This window comes from Euprymna scolopes, chromosome 2 (genome assembly GCF_053919585.1).
Source record: "Euprymna scolopes isolate OS-2025 chromosome 2, ASM5391958v1, whole genome shotgun sequence".
Lineage (NCBI taxonomy): Eukaryota > Metazoa > Mollusca > Cephalopoda > Sepiida > Sepiolidae > Euprymna > Euprymna scolopes.
The window spans coordinates 33829006-33845942 of record NC_136483.1 but is presented as its reverse complement, the minus strand read 5'-3'; the positions used below and the strand labels follow the sequence as shown (position 1 = coordinate 33845942).

The window sequence follows — 16937 nt, the reverse complement described above, 5'->3', positions numbered from 1 at the left end:
ATCTTCCATTATGATAATGCTTGTTCTCACACAACACTACTGACCAAAGATCGTCTAGGAGAATTTGGTTGAGAAATGTTGCCCCATCCTGTATATTCTCTTTACCATTTATCACTCCTGACCATTTACCATTCAGATTATCACTTATTTTGAGGATTACAACACCGTTTAGAGGATCTTAAGTTAACATCACAAGAAGATTGAACATTTAGATTCATATTTCACACCAAAACCTAAATATTTTACAAGCGAGGCATTTATAAGTTCATTGACAGATAGACTTACGTTATAAAAAGCAAAGATCGTTATGAATAAAGATTTTCAAAAATAGTTTTTCATTTTCAAGATGAAATTTAAAATCAGCAAAAACTTTTACACCAACCTAATATAAACATTTTACCATTTAAACTGCACAGTAAGGCATAAATACATACATAATAGGTAATCCTCCTTTGATTATAGATATTGCATTTTATAACAATGTATATTGATTTCTTTGTTTTATTTTGGATCACACTAACATTGGCCTTTTTTTCTTTGTTCTAATCGTCCTTTTCTAGATTCATTTAGTATGGTTTAGTTTTTTCTGTTTTATGGCATACTAATACTTATAGGTTATTTAATGTCCAAAATAAAACAACTTGTCAGAAATAGTTTGTCGATGTTCAGAAAAAAAGTTGTGGAATAATTCCAACTCCCATCCCTGCAATGTTGCATCTCTGTGCCTGTTTTACAAGTATTTTAATGGAATGTGCTCTGACGAACTTGTAACATTTGTCCACCCCTTTGATGTAAATACCCCAACTAACTCAACAAGCAGCAAAATCTCACCCCTTCACTGTAGAAGTCCCTAGATGCTGGAAAGTCTTCTACTTTAATAGTGTTTTTTTTTTTCTCAAACTGCTAGACTTTGGAATTTCTCCCCAGTCTCCTGCTTCCTTGACTGTACTAACATGACAAAATTTAAATGTAATGCGAACAGACATCTCGCTGCTCAACTCTCTACATAGTGGCCATGTAGATATGGTCTCAAGTAGTAGCCCCTTACATCTAAGTGACAATATACATTGGTTTGGGAGAATAAGAGTAATAAAAAAAAATTTTTTTTCAAACAAGTTGAAAAGTTGGAATCAGTAAAATGATTGCTTTTGGTGACAATTGTCCAATTCCAACTAAAAGAAAAAAGTTATTTCCAGTATTTCTAGTAAGTAGATTTCAAAAATGGTTTACTTTCTGTTTTCTGTGTACTTTAATACTTTTTTGTCAACCAATCAAGTTTTTATTTATAAACAATCTCCAAAAACCTCATAACGTTTTTTTATATATAAATTAAAAATCACCTAACATTCCGAATTGCTCTTAAAATATGCCTTTCTTTTATTTTTTTATTTTTTATCTTATTGAAAACTTAAATGCTGCCTGGTGATGCCCGATCGTAAAATATGCTTAAATACAGTTTCAATTAAAACAAAATAAAATTTAATGACTAGCATAATTCTCTCACAGCACAGCAGGATTACTTTGCTAAGTAAGTTTGTTGATATACTACGCCATTTGTATCGCCAGCCCAAATCTGATACAAAATAAAATACTCTGCAAGGACGCAACTACAAACAATCATAATATTCTATAAGTAGAACACAAGAAAAACAGGATTTTAAAGCGACAATGATGTCAAGCAGCTGTCTCCTCCTTGGGGATGAATGATGTCCGTAAATACTCAAAAGTTTAATCTTGATTAATTTCCACCCATCAGAGGATGAATGGATATCTCCGAAATAATATCCATCACAATGCCCCCCCCCATCTTTGTTCATCTTTTCTTTCATGTCCATCTTCGATTACAATTGGTCATTCTAAAAATTAATCTTGACCTCAACGGTTATAATAAGAACAGATGTAATTACAGCCAGGTCAAAAAGACCCCCACAGTCTACAACCGTCACCCACCCACCACACACAATCAAATTGTAATATAATTAGACACGAAAAAATAAAGAAAACATTCATAAGCGTCTTTACATCATCTAATCAACTAAAATATAATTATTCTTTCCTTTAAAGCATATAAAGATACAACCAAGCTCATCTTGTACAAATAAAAAACAAAGCAGATGCGGCTTAACCAAAGTTATTTTTAGTAAATCTATAAGCAATCGCTAATGCAGATACTGATGAGCTATGTTTTGTTATGATAAAGATTCAGAGATGCATGAACATCTCAAGGATGCAGTAACATCCTAACCATGCATCCCAAGGATGCAAGTCAACTTTTTCATTAAAACATACAAAAAACCTTTCCTTTTTACCACCTGTTTTGTTTTCTTTCTTTTTCCTCTTTTAGTCAAGTACCAACCATTTTCTTTATAACAGTACAATTTTATTTTATGATAAGAATCAAGAAAATACATTTCTGGTTTCTGAATTTTGGAGAATGAGAAATGATAATTTGCATTATTCAGACTATTGTTCTCATCTTGAGTGTTGTTCACACGATGTTTCAGCCGATGTAACCTCCAACCTTTTTCAGGTGTATCTTATCAAACTCGGGAATCTTTTTGTCGAATTTCATGCAGATTCCAGAGTTCAATAAAAAGATTCTCAATTTTGACAAGATACACTAGAAGAAAGTTGGAGGTTACATCGGCTGAAACGTGGTGCAAATAACATTCAAGATAAGAACAGTAGTTTGAATAATCCAAACAATATAAACTCATTGGCTTTGCATACAACTGGCTGTATTTAAGGATTCGCATTCTCAAACCACCAGAACAGACTGGCCTTTCAAATGTATATTTTTTTAATTCTGGTCATGTGATCCCTTAGGTTGGGTTGGAGGATAATTTAATGTAAAAATATAAGTATTTTCTTATTAATTTTTAAATTTTCACTTTTTTCTCTAGGAAATTGTAACATAAATTTATCATAAAATTTCCTAAATTAAAAAGCTATCAGTACCCCTGCACATTTTCACCAAAGAGTGAAGAAAATGTAAATTTCTAAAGAAGTCCATTTAAATACTAATTATGTTTTCCAAATTTTTGAGAGAAGATTAATACTTTGGATTATTCTGCCTACTATTCTCATCTTGATTCACATGGTTTCAGCCAATCTGCACTCTTCAGGTACATCTTTTCTAACTTAGGAACTTATTAGGAAATTTTGAGCCCATTGCATAACGGTTATAAGCATTGGTAAAGAATCAATTTGAAGTGACAGTCTTGTAGCTGTTGAACGTTCAATCCTTACTACAGGCCACAATAACTGGAAATAACATAAATTAACACTTCTATCCAGTCATGACTAAGAGAATGAGAACACTTCACCGTCAGGGACTAAATAAACTGTCCAATTCAAAATTCTGTATAGATTTCAGAGTTCCATTAGAAGGTTTCCAAGTTAGAAAAGATGCCGCTGAAGAAGTTGTAGTATGAATGATCCTAACCATGTAATTGATTATGTATTATGTGTCTTTAGGCATCTCATATTTTAATCAATCTTATTTCAAATTTTCATTAAAAGGTTAAAAAAAATAAATAATATGTATGAGCCTTTTTCAACATTACTCACAAAAAAAAAATATATATATATATATATATATACATAAATATATACACTGCATGTATTTTTTTTTTCCTAGGAAGGGGAGTATTTGTACGAGCCTTTTTCAAGTCTCACACAAAACACACATTCATATTTCAAGCTGTCATATACATACGCGCACACAAACATACGCGCCCACGTCCACACATGTACACTTATTCACGTTCGCGTACATACACTCAAATTCACGTATATATACACACACACACACTTACGTACACACATGTACTCACACACGCGAACACGATCACGTACATGGACGACGTCACTTCCGCTTTCTAAGGAAATACACATGCGCAAAATACACTCTGGAAACGAGTATAAAAACAAGGTGATAAGCTGTTTCTTCCTCTTTAGAACCAACTCTCAACGAGAGAGGTTGGGCGAACAAGCCGCGCGCCGTTTCGGCGCGCGCACCTCATGCCCACTTCCTACTATGTATGGGGCACGAGCTAATGACTGTATGTATACATTCTCACCCTTTCTCTTTCCACCTACTACTGGCCACTAAGAACACCTTCGCGTCGCTGACTACTAACTGATGACAACTCTGATATCCTCTCCTTTGTCTACACGCTGGACTACCATTCTCAATTTTCATACAACATTTATTTCTCTTCCCACGCGCGGACATGTTATAACAAAAATGTTCATTTCTTTCAACAGCAAATAAACGACATTTATCTTATCCATTAATTGTGTCTTTGTTTCCTTCAATTCCCATTCGTTTCATTATTATTTTGTAACGGGATTGGGGTATTTATATATCCTAGTCCCCTACAAATTTGGTGACCCCGTTATTTAAATGAAATGGATGAGGTTGAATGAAGCACTCATACACACACAGACTCTTTCTCTACAAAGATAAACTTTCCCTCTTCACCACTTAACGAGAGACGCACGCCAAGGTATAAACTTTTCCTCTTCACCACTTAACGAGAGACGCACGCCAAGGTATAAACTTTTCCTCTTCACCACTTAACGAGAGACGCACGCCAAGCTATAAACTTTCTTTCTCACCAGCTTACAGCGAAAGACGCACGCAAAACTAACCACGTGTGGTACCCTTTCTTTTACTTGTTTCTTTCACCAAAGACATTCCTGTTCGTTTAATTCAATTTAACATGTCGTTCGTTTCTTCCTCGAGACAATTCATTTTCCCTCGGAACGCGAAAGGAGCACGCATTTCCTCCTATGCCACAAGTCCACAACAAACTGGCGCCCGACTGACTGGGAACGAACAAGCATGGCGACCCTACCGTTTTGAGATTAATTGTTTTGAGCGAGACGCGCGTTTTATTTGATAAAGAAAAAAGCGAACTTCTCAACAAAGAAAACCAAGCGAACCAAACCACTACCCACAGGAATAGCTACTACCAACTACAATGACGAACCCTCGTCAGACTCTGCAAAAAAAAAAAAAAAAAAAAAAAAAAACGAACACGGAGTTGTCGACTTTCATATCGAATTTAAAAACAAATTTGAGCTTGACAAACATTTTCACAGTTTCCTGACATTACCCTGCAACAAACGCGAGGAGCAAAATCACATAGGCCTATGCAATTCCCTCCCGCACAAGCAGACGCAACAACAAAGAAACAGGACATCCCTATCAACACATAGGAAGAAGTTGAATCAACAATACGAGTTGAGATGCACGACGCACGCGGATAAACTCAAAACTTGGAAGTTTCGTTGACAGCCGGCAACCACGAACGACTACACAACAAACGCCCGTACAGACAATGTACACACATTACCGCAGACGCACTTGCGAAGACAACAGTAACCAGACCCCGTTCAACAAGAACAAACACGCGACTAGCGCCCGTCCAAACGATGCACACATTACCGCAGAACCATGCGAAGCTACCGTCAACTGGACACACACACGACACCGTCAACACGAAAAAAAAAAAAAAAATTTTCCTTCCAAACGGAACAATTCACTTCTCTGTCCAAGCAACTCTTTGCACATGTCAACACACAACAGAAACCAAACCAACAAATGTCAGCAAAAAAAAAAGAGTAAACGCATTTTCCACGCGTAAGTAAATACTTTTTTTTTACGAACAAACTCCGTTTTTGACATTCCGTTCCTTTGTGACGTTTTTTTCAAACAACCACACCAACAGCAAAAAAAAAAAAAAAAAAAAAAAAACAGAACAAAAAAATCAACTGCCGAAAACATTACTCACAAAAAAAAAAAATATATATATATATATATACATAAATATATACACTGCATGTATTTTTTTTTTCCTAGGAAGGGGAGTATTTGTACGAGCCTTTTTCAAGTCTCACACAAAACACACATTCATATTTCAAGCTGTCATATACATACGCGCACACAAACATACGCGCCCACGTCCACACATGTACACTTATTCACGTTCGCGTACATACACTCAAATTCACGTATATATACACACACACACTTACGTACACACATGTACTCACACACGCGAACACGATCACGTACATGGACGACGTCACTTCCGCTTTCTAAGGAAATACACATGCGCAAAATACACTCTGGAAACGAGTATAAAAACAAGGTGATAAGCTGTTTCTTCCTCTTTAGAACCAACTCTCAACGAGAGAGGTTGGGCGAACAAGCCGCGCGCCGTTTCGGCGCGCGCACCTCATGCCCACTTCCTACTATGTATGGGGCACGAGCTAATGACTGTATGTATACATTCTCACCCTTTCTCTTTCCACCTACTACTGGCCACTAAGAACACCTTCGCGTCGCTGACTACTAACTGATGACAACTCTGATATCCTCTCCTTTGTCTACACGCTGGACTACCATTCTCAATTTTCATACAACATTTATTTCTCTTCCCACGCGCGGACATGTTATAACAAAAATGTTCATTTCTTTCAACAGCAAATAAACGACATTTATCTTATCCATTAATTGTGTCCTTGTTTCCTTCAATTCCCATTCGTTTCATTATTATTTTGTAACGGGATTGGGGTATTTATATATCCTAGTCCCCTACAAATATTATAAAAAAAAAAATAAAAGAGACAATTCAACAAATGCCACAAATATTTTAAACTATGGAAACTTTTGGTAAAAATATTTAGGTCAATTAATATGCTGAAGTTTAAAATAGCATTCATTCTCTTTCGTTAGGTCTGGTTTCTAAAATACGCTTGATTTTATTCCAGCATTTTTGTTTTAACTGCTAGCTTCTAAATATTTACGATCTGTTTTTGCCACAGTTCTTTAAATAATTAATTTTTCTTTTCTTTCAGATCTATATTCGTATTACAAGGGATTCTTCCCTACCATGGTTTGGCACGCATACTGGACAGGTTTAGTCAGCTTCCTATGAAGGAAAAAGTTTCTAGGAAATATCAAATTTACAAGCAGTTTTACAACAGATTGTAAATATAAAAAACCCCATAATAGGTTACATTACTTTAATAACCATGAAACTATTGATCCATGCATAGTTTCTTTTTTTTTTTTTGTAGTGTTGTCTTTTCCTTGGCATAGTTAGAAAGATTCTGTAAACATATTAGCCCAAAATTTGTATTTCATTCGCCCTAAGATAGATCAGAATATAGGAATTTTATAAATTTGATTTGATTAGGTCCAATTATAGTATGACACAATCACGTTGACACACCACCACTTGCCAGATCACCAAAGTTAAGCAACGTTGAGCTTGGCCAGTACCAGATGGGTGACCATTCGGGAAGGTTAGGTGCTGTATGTACGTTCTGGGAAGGTTGGGCGTGGGACCAGCACTCTCACCCCGAAAAAAGAACTCCACACTACAAAAGCTTCTACAAAGTCGTGGATGGCCTTTACCCCTCCAGGGCTCAAGGCTATGAATGGATGGAGGTCAAATTATAATTTTCCACTTCGACATGATAAAAAGTGGCTTAAAATATTATATGATATGTCAAACTTTGAAAACAGTACAGATGAGTGTAATTAAAACATGTATTTGTAATAATGTTAAAAACATTAACTAAATAATAATAATAATAATAATAATAATAATAATAATACTAAGAGCAAAGTTTTGATTTTTATTCACTTTTAATCAAACTAATTAACAAGTTATTTCGATCCTCCCTTTTTTTTCTTCTTTTTTATTACATTTCACCACAAACAAGGCTTGTTGCCACTTTGATGTAGGGCGCTACTAAGAAATTATTGGAGAAGGAAAGGTACTGGTGTTGGGTAAAAGAACATCTCTTTATAGAATACTTCCAACTTATTATTTCATAAAGAAAAAGAAAGAAATACAATTAAGCCTGGAATATCTGGTGTTTTATAAGATGCACCAAAGATAGGATGTTGTTTTATAGAGTAAATTGAACAGATTGAACCAGTTTCTTCTATAATCTGGAATGAACTGGCCACATAAATGAAAGGGCCTCATGCAAATGACTTGAAATTAACAGAGACAGGAGAAATGGACATTCCCAAGACAACTGCAGGAAAAATGCTAGCTTGCCATAAGTACATTTTATACTATTAATATCACACACAAGAGTTTTGACAATGATGCAATGATATAGACGAATTTCTTCCTTAATGCTATGCTTATATATATATATATATATATATATATATATATATATATATATATATATATATATATATATATATATATATATATTCATCCACATACAGTACTGTTTCGCTGTTTCACAAGCAACTACCTCAAGCCAGGATTGAAACCCGACTACCCAAATGACAGTTGGAGCTTCTAACCATTGTGCTATTTGATTGCTGCTATACGGGCAGTGAATTAATAATGTTTTGATATTGTCCAAATACCTAAGCTCAATTTGTTTACACAAAGAGCATCGCTTAATATGCTAATGATAATTTGTATATCACTTCCCAATATATAGATAAAGATATAAAAACTTTAACAGCAAAGCTAATGCATAAAATTATAAACAAATATAAAATAGTAGACAAAAGAAAATCGTTCTGAGATGAGGATTGATGATTTGTATTATTTGGACTACGCTCTCATCTTGGGTGTCATTCTCACAACGTTTCAGCGGATGTAATTTTTAATCTTCTTCAGATGCATATTTTCCACAGGCTCGCATGGCGCAATAGGTAAAGTGTTTAGTAATAATCAGTCCAAAGTCTTCTGAAGGTCAACAGTTCGATCTTCAGCATAGGTAATACTAATATAATTAGGTATGTCCTATGCTGAAGATCGAACTATCCGCTGAAAATTCTCGCAAAACGCGAAAAATGTCGTTTTTAAATCGCTCTATTATTATTTTTTTTTAATAATCTTAACTAAAATAAAATGCATATCAAATAAAAGCTTATTCTATGTACTTTAAGTCTATGCCATTTATTTTTATGTGTATGATAATGCGCGAGTAACATTTACAGTTTAAATAACAGGCCAGTTTGGTTACTTCAAGCCATTTTGTTAACAAAATTTTGGAAGCCATTTTTACTTCTTATTAAATTTCTTCATTTTCGCACGGTTGCATGTATTTTATATGAGAAGCAATGAGTTAGTTCGAAAGCTGACATTTTCTGTTTTATTTTCATATTGTTTTGTCCGAAAATATTTATTTAAAGTTCATGAAAAATACAAATGAAAAGTTTGATTGAATAATTCAAACAAATCTAATAAAAATAAAGTAATGAAACATATATAAGATCATTCAATAATCTATAAAACTAAAATAAAATATAATTCGAAACTACGACACGTTTACGATGAAAATGACTATAATGACCACGTGCATTTAAAATCAACACGTCAACCATTGATAACTGAATTTATTTTACCCCAGCACAGCCAACTAACTCAGTATGACGTCTATAGACAAACTATATCGAGAAATAGGTCAGGATTTATTTTAACAAATTCTATATAAGATATGTGTATATTTTAAATGTTTTGAATGTTTTAAATTGGTCATTCGAAAAAAATATTCGATCGTTCGTGAATAGTTTTATTCATCGCATGCCGTCATTATTTACATTGAAATGTTGCCTAAAAAAGTACTTTCTCGGCGCAGTATTCATTTGAAATTAATTTAATATAACGATAAGACATTAATATTAATTTTATATAAGATTATATGTCATATTTGCCAGGTATATTTTGTTAAATGAAGATTTTTCTCGCGAGTTAGTTATGCAAGAAAGGATTTGGGAGTTTTTATCACATTTTGACAAATGATGAAAATGCACTTTATTCAAAACCTAAAGTGTCATAGTTGACAAAGTATTCATTCTATTACTTCCAAAAAAATAGGCTTCCTCGTGGTTTAGTCTTAATGTGGTATTTGAAATATCAGGCTGATACAACTATTGTTCTTGGTCTTATGGGGGTTCAAAATATGGGCTTTGGGCCATTTTCATATTATCCGGTCAAATTTGTTCAAGATGACTTGCATGTTTCAGGTAGAGATTATTGAAGTATGATGTTATACCATCAGCATTTGCATCCTCAATTATTCTGATGCACATTGACTAAGGCTGTTGATTTTCAGCTGCTATATTTCATTGTTTTACCAAATATAGGACTCCAAATATGGCATTCTGCTAGGATTTAAAATGGCCAAAAAAAAAATGACAAAGTCCAGCACGTGTAAGAAAATTAAACAAAAATCTGTTAAAATTTAATGGTTTTAAATATTTTGATAAAATAAAAAGTGTTAGATTCCATAATTCATGTAGATTCAGAATATGTAATCAAAATACAACTAGCATTAATTAAAATTTTCGTCTGTTATACCTAATTTAGAAAATTACAGTGAAAACTCTGAATTCAAAATTAATTGGTTCTAGCTTGGCTTTTATCTCTGGAAATTTTCGTATTCTGAAAAATGTTTTACATATAAATTGTCTAGTCCGTTGCAAGCTCTATAAAAACACTCATTTAATTTTATAAAGGTACAACCAGGATGAAAAAACAGCTAAATAGTACTTAACCATTGCTATTTGTTTTTACTTTTCTTTGACATCTAAAAAAAATAAAGTGCTAAATATTATTAAATAATAATAAAAAAAAATGACTGTAAAATATGTCAATCTTTTAATCAGTATTTTAATCACTAAGAAAAAAAAGGATTCAAAGTGAAATGGATTATTTATTTTCTTACAACTAATTTGTGATTTCTAAGAAAAATAATAAATTTCGTCACCCTTTACAAAAATTCAGAGGGTGTACGATGAAAATTAAAACAAAATTTTTTTTTGAATTTTTATTCTTCAAATATGCTAAAAATTGTAATGTATATAATAATTTTTCAATTTTTAAAATGGGGGGGGGAGTATAAAAAATAAATTCAAGCCCAAGAAAAAATGTTTTCCAAATGAAAATCAACACAAATATTTCCAGAAAATTACTAAAAAAAATTTAAAAAACCCCGATTTAAAATAGATTTTCACAGAACTGAGTGCCTGAAAAAAAAGTTTTTCCATCACTCATATCTGAATATTTTTTCATAGGCAGGGGACAAAAACATTTTTACATCACATTTCGCAAGCTGAAAATATTGTAAGCTAAATCATTCATATCTAGAGGTTTCACTGTACTTAAGAGATTTTACGTGATTATGGTTGATGAAACAAGAACAATCTACCTCTGTGGATTAAATAAAAGGTTCAGTTTGAAATTCTATACAAATTCCAGAGTTAGACAAAGATTTCCATGTTCGACAAGACACACCTGAAAGAAAGTTGGATGTTATATTCACCAAAACATTGTGATATTAACATCTAAGACGAAAATAGTAGCACAAATAATAGAAAAAACAAACAATATTTTCATTATAATTGAAAGATTTATCACAAAGTTTTTATCAGACTTTAAGCACCAAAAAAATGGCAGACAAACTTTGATAATATGTATACATTGTGATGTATATATGCTCATTTTCTGATATTGACCATTCCCAACATAAGGCAACTTATTAATATGAAAGAATTTTAGTTTTAAAACTTAGTAAAATTTGTTGGTGCTTGTCCAGAATTTCTCTCTGAGAAAAACCAAAAAAAAAAAAAGAAAAATCTGTATGATTTATGTATCAGTGATGAAAAGAAAATATTGTACATAAAAATATCTCGTAAATTGATCAAACAGTTTCATTTTTAAAGAAAATCAAATTTTATTGTTAAACTACCAGTGACGATCTCACAATATCATTTTGAAAACAATCTGAAGAAACAAGGGAGATAACTCCAAATAATTGAAGCTTATGACATTTTAAAAAGCCATTCCTAAAATGCGGAGGGTGGAGGCGCTGGTAAAACTCAAATTCACTTAAAATCGATTTTCTTTATAAAAATAAAATTACTTGATCAATTTGTGTGATTTTTGGTGTATGATATTTTGTTTCCGTTACAGGTACGTACATTATATAGGTTTTTCTTTAATTTTGTTTTTTAATAGAAAAGAGAGAAAGAATTCCTCACAAGCGCCTATTTATTTTATTTACGACTCCATGGGAATGTTAGTAAAAACATTTTTTAAAAGTACGATTCCAATTTCAATATAAAAAAAAATTCAAATTCTTTAACATATCAGTATAACTTCCAATAAATTAAAAATCTTATCTGATATCTCTCAGTAGTGTCCATGCAATTCTTTCTTTATATGACAATTATGAAATCATTAATGATTTATTTTTGAAGTATTTACATAAGTTAACTTGTTAAAATCTCCTGGCAATTTGTTTTGGTCATTCATAATTCAATTAAAAAAAATTGCAGTGCTTATTATAATTGACAGCAGAAATTTTTTTTTTTTACATTTTCAATGAAATTCCTAACAACAAAGTAAGAATAATATAACAAACAATTATCTATGTAAGCATGAAAATATACTATCATAAAATAGTCAGAAATTATCAAAACGTATTGCTAATAACATATAATATATATATATAATATAATAAAATATATAACATATATTATATAAGTAAATGTGTACTTGCTTTTGAAACTCTCTCTTTGACAAATCCATCAGGAAGAGCAGCAGATCTAGGAGATTTCTGTTGGCCAGTAGAATTGGTAATCTCTTCACCACCAGCTCCAGTTGTATCAAAGTCAGTTGTAGTTCTGCTCGCAACCCCTGACTCATGCCCTTTAGACAAGTCCGTTAAATATACACTGCTTCGGTAGATTGGTGCGTTTGGATCAACAAAATTTTGTTGCTCAGAGTCAACAGCATCCATTGGAGTATAATGAAATAAATCCATAATAAATCAAGCACGGATCCTCTCCTGTATGTAAATCACACAAACTTTCACTGCACGCAGATTATAACGAAGAATTTGATTTTCAAAACACAAGGAATTACATTGTTCACCAATTTGATAAATGCGTATGAAAAGAATTATCTGTATTAACTTTGATAAATAAATCCAGGTAAACCTATCGAACAAAACCCTCAATAAAACATCTTGGCTATTGGTTGTGTTTGCATTTTAATTGTTTTGCTATTTTTCTATTATTGTCCGTTATTCAGGTAAGAGGTCAGTCGTCAGTCTGTTTCCCTCTCTTGGGTAAATCTTCACAAACATTTCATTACGTACCTGCAGAGAGATCAAGGTACAACAATGAGCAGATGTGCCAAGATGATTGAAAGTGTACTACTATATACAAAGGATGGCTACAGAAAGCTAGGCTGGAAAAAGATGTCCCACTAACATGCTAGCACTGTGCAAACACAATGATCACAATGGCGTGGATGTTAAGTGAGACAAAAAAAAAAAACAAAAAAAAACGAGAAGAAGGAACAATATTAAATATATGCTTAAACCATCAAAACAAACTTTGATATAATAACACAAATTAGAAATTGACAATTGGTGGGTTTATTAGCTCTAGAACTTACTAAATAAGATTTGATTTCTATCTGTAAAATTATGATATTGTATGTTAAGAAGTTTCTTTAAAACAGTTAATATTTCTTCACGAGTTTATCAAGCTACAAAATGGTTCCTGTCTAATATCACATGAAAAGGTTGCATACAGGAGATATACTACTAACGCCCTCAAATCAGTCATGTAGCGACAGATATAAATATGAATACCAATGTATTCAAATGATCATGGACACAGGTGAAGAATCTAATAAATAGCTAATAGACCAAACTGACAATAGCTGGACACAATATAATATAATAAGGTAGATAAATAAGTAAATACATGCCGATATATTCTTGTAGCTGGAATGAATTCTAAAATACATACTTCAAGTAATCATAATAGAATTATCGATCAATAATAAATGATAATTAAATGTACTTATCTCAACACGTTGGAGAGGTTGTTTATCTTATATATTAAATACTTTTGTTGAGTTTCTTTCCTCTAAGCTGAGAAACTTAAATGTTATCCCGGCAAAAAACAAATGCTTGGCCTGACAGAAACTGATTTAATTTTTATATTTTTCAATCACTGAACCATTTCAATCAATAGGATGTCTCTGAAGGTAGGGAGTTCAATACCTGAGGTGGGCGGTATAATTATATTTCAATTTCTTCTTCAAACACACACAGACACAGAGACACACAGATTTTGTGTCAAGATCGGACATGATAGGCTTGGTTTCAAATTTGAGCTCTTAGGTAGAATGCTTATGACGACAACAATGCTGCCCTGAAGCTAACTTCTCTCAAGGATATAAGTAAAGGTGCCTGCCTGGGGATGACCTACACGCTTATTAATCAGCCTTTCAGATGACAAGTTCATTTACTGAACTATGTTGTTAGCCATAGAAAAGAAGTCCCCCACCAAGATTATGTTCAAGTACTAACATGCTCATTACCTGAACATATATCTTTTAACACATATTTTTGCTTAAACTACTTATTATGCATTGGATATTTTAAATATGATCACATAATTTGAAGATTTTGCTATTAATGTTTTATTGAATGTAGAAGAGTATATTGCAACCATTAGAAGTATAGTTCTGCAATTTCTTGATAGAAAACAAAACATGCAACACATGTGATCATATATATATATATATATATATATATATATATATATATATATATATATATATATTAGTGATGGGACGATTCCAATATTATACCCGATTTTGATACAATTACCAATTCCGTACTAAATTCCCGATTCTGATTCTTTATAAATCTCTAAATGTTTAACTATAAAGTTGTTATTTTTTCACGATTACCATAAAAACAAATGTACAGATATTTTCTCAAATGTAAAAATACATTTGTGGGGATGATCTACCAATAGTTAAAAATCAATAGATATTCATTCTATCATTATTATCAGCAGAAGAAAATTTTGCTTTATACAAAAACAAATAAAAAAGCCAAATGAAAGAATCGTTTTTGGCATTGGATTCTGATTCCCCTGATTCTTCTTATTCCCAATTCATTGTCCAATACACACACACACAATTTTATAAGGAGATATATTTATATATTAATTTTTAATATTTACTTTAACAGAACCTCTTTAGGCCATAGCATTTAGAAGCTTTGAAATGCTATGGCCTAATGAGGTTCTGTACCATTTTCCTCCGAATATTAAATGGTGTACGCCAAATCATCTTTTACCCTCCAATTATTATTCTGTGCCCTAAGGAAGGTTTTATTGACTAAAATGTAGACTATGTAAGTCATTCAAAAAGATTTAAGAATCGGGAAAAAAATGTAATACTCTTTTTATTAGTATATATAATGTATCAGATATTCTATCCAATATGTGTGTGTGTGTGTGTAGTCATCCACAAACAAATGTTTCATCGTGTACATCTCATCAGTGTGGCTAGATGTAACAATCATATCCATGCAAAGACTCGAAACACAAACACCAAGTGACATACCAAAATGAAAAATATTCAATTTCTCAACTTTTCTTAATCCTTATCCTTGAGTGGCTTTTGGGCCTTAATAAGTGATGACTCGTTAATATAAAATATAAAATATGCTAACTTGAATATTGACACATCATTTATCATTCTCAGTCAGTGTAAGTATCAAGGTCAAAGTTATTGGAATCTTTCTTCAGAATCTTGAAATTTTGGGATAGTTTTAAATATTAATTCTCAAGTTGTCCTTGCATTTAAACATTCAAATCAAATTTGCTTAGAATCATTGAAGTATTTTTTTTTGTTTTGTTTTGTTTTCGTTATATAAAAAGCTGGTCTCAGTATTTTTTTTTATTGACTTGAAAATCAGGATTTACAGTTACACATTTTTCTGGAATAAAAGTAGGATAATTCAAGTGCTCAAGTAAATAGCTAGAAATGTTCTTTTATATTGTTTTAAAGAAAAAAAAAAAAAAAAAAACAATGTGCAGCATGAAATGCTTATTTTCAATCAATCCATGAAACATTTTAAAGAAGTGAAAAAAATAGGCCCAAAATTTGCCTCCTCCCAGACGTGTCTTTTCAGCATATTTGGAATTATATGCTGAAATGACACCTCTGGGAGGAGGCAGTTTTTGACCTATTTTTTTCAATTCTTAAAATTTTACAATTTTTTTTTTTTGGTAATCCAAAAGTGATGTCTTTGTAATAGCTTAAGTATCATTTTCCCTGTGTAATATTCATTACTAAATGTTTCTGTCATTTTTGATCAGCTCGTAGCTATAGTTACTAAATAAAAATGACCTTGAATGTGACAGACGCCCAAAATATCCCTAAAAATAAGGTAATCTTAGTGTTTTATTTGGTAGAAGCCTGTCTATGTTCTCTGAAACAGTAATATAAAACTATGATAAACTATATATTGTCTGAAACTGCAACTGATTTTGATAAAAATAAAACCATATTTGAACAATTTGGGTGAAATCTATCATCCAGGATTTATTTTATAAAATGAGAAAATTACATTACCAATACATCATAGCATGTTGTATCTCTTCTAGGACAATGTTGGTGTTAAGATTAGCATTTTAAAACCAAAAATAATTTTCTAATTTTATGTCTGTATGTAGATTAATAATGTCCCACGTGATTTAAGGAGATTAGAAAGTGGATCTTGAGTTTACTTTCAGCAATCATGTAATTCTCGCTTCCCTTATTTTGTCTGTTAGTCCTCACATTCCATGAGCGATGTTTGTGACAAAGAGAGAAGAATTGCTGTTTTTGGGTCAGAATCTATTCCATTTAATACTTATTGTTGGCAAATTTTTAATCTTGAAGTAGTAGTTTAAAAATTTTTTTAGCTCCTTACATGAAGTGGCTTCATGCCTTGTCTGGAGCGATTTCCATATAAACAAAAGTAATAATCAAGTTCATTATAAAAATGTACAAAAAATCAAAATAATAAAATACAGTACATTTTGAAAAAGATACATTTACACTACATAATCATGGGTT

General features: G+C 32.0%; 1 protein-coding gene and 1 long non-coding RNA gene across 8 annotated transcripts in view; one reads left to right on the top strand and one right to left on the bottom strand.

Annotated features, from left to right (window-relative positions):
* Positions 1 to 16937, bottom strand: part of LOC145290702 (uncharacterized) — a 576300-nt gene that overhangs the window by 195035 nt on the left and 364328 nt on the right. The gene's annotated exons all lie outside the window — the stretch shown is intronic.
* Positions 3565 to 5061, top strand: LOC145290691 (uncharacterized). The gene is made up of 2 exons (XR_013869325.1): positions 3565 to 4557; positions 4604 to 5061. It is a non-coding gene; the product is annotated as an uncharacterized LOC145290691 (long non-coding RNA).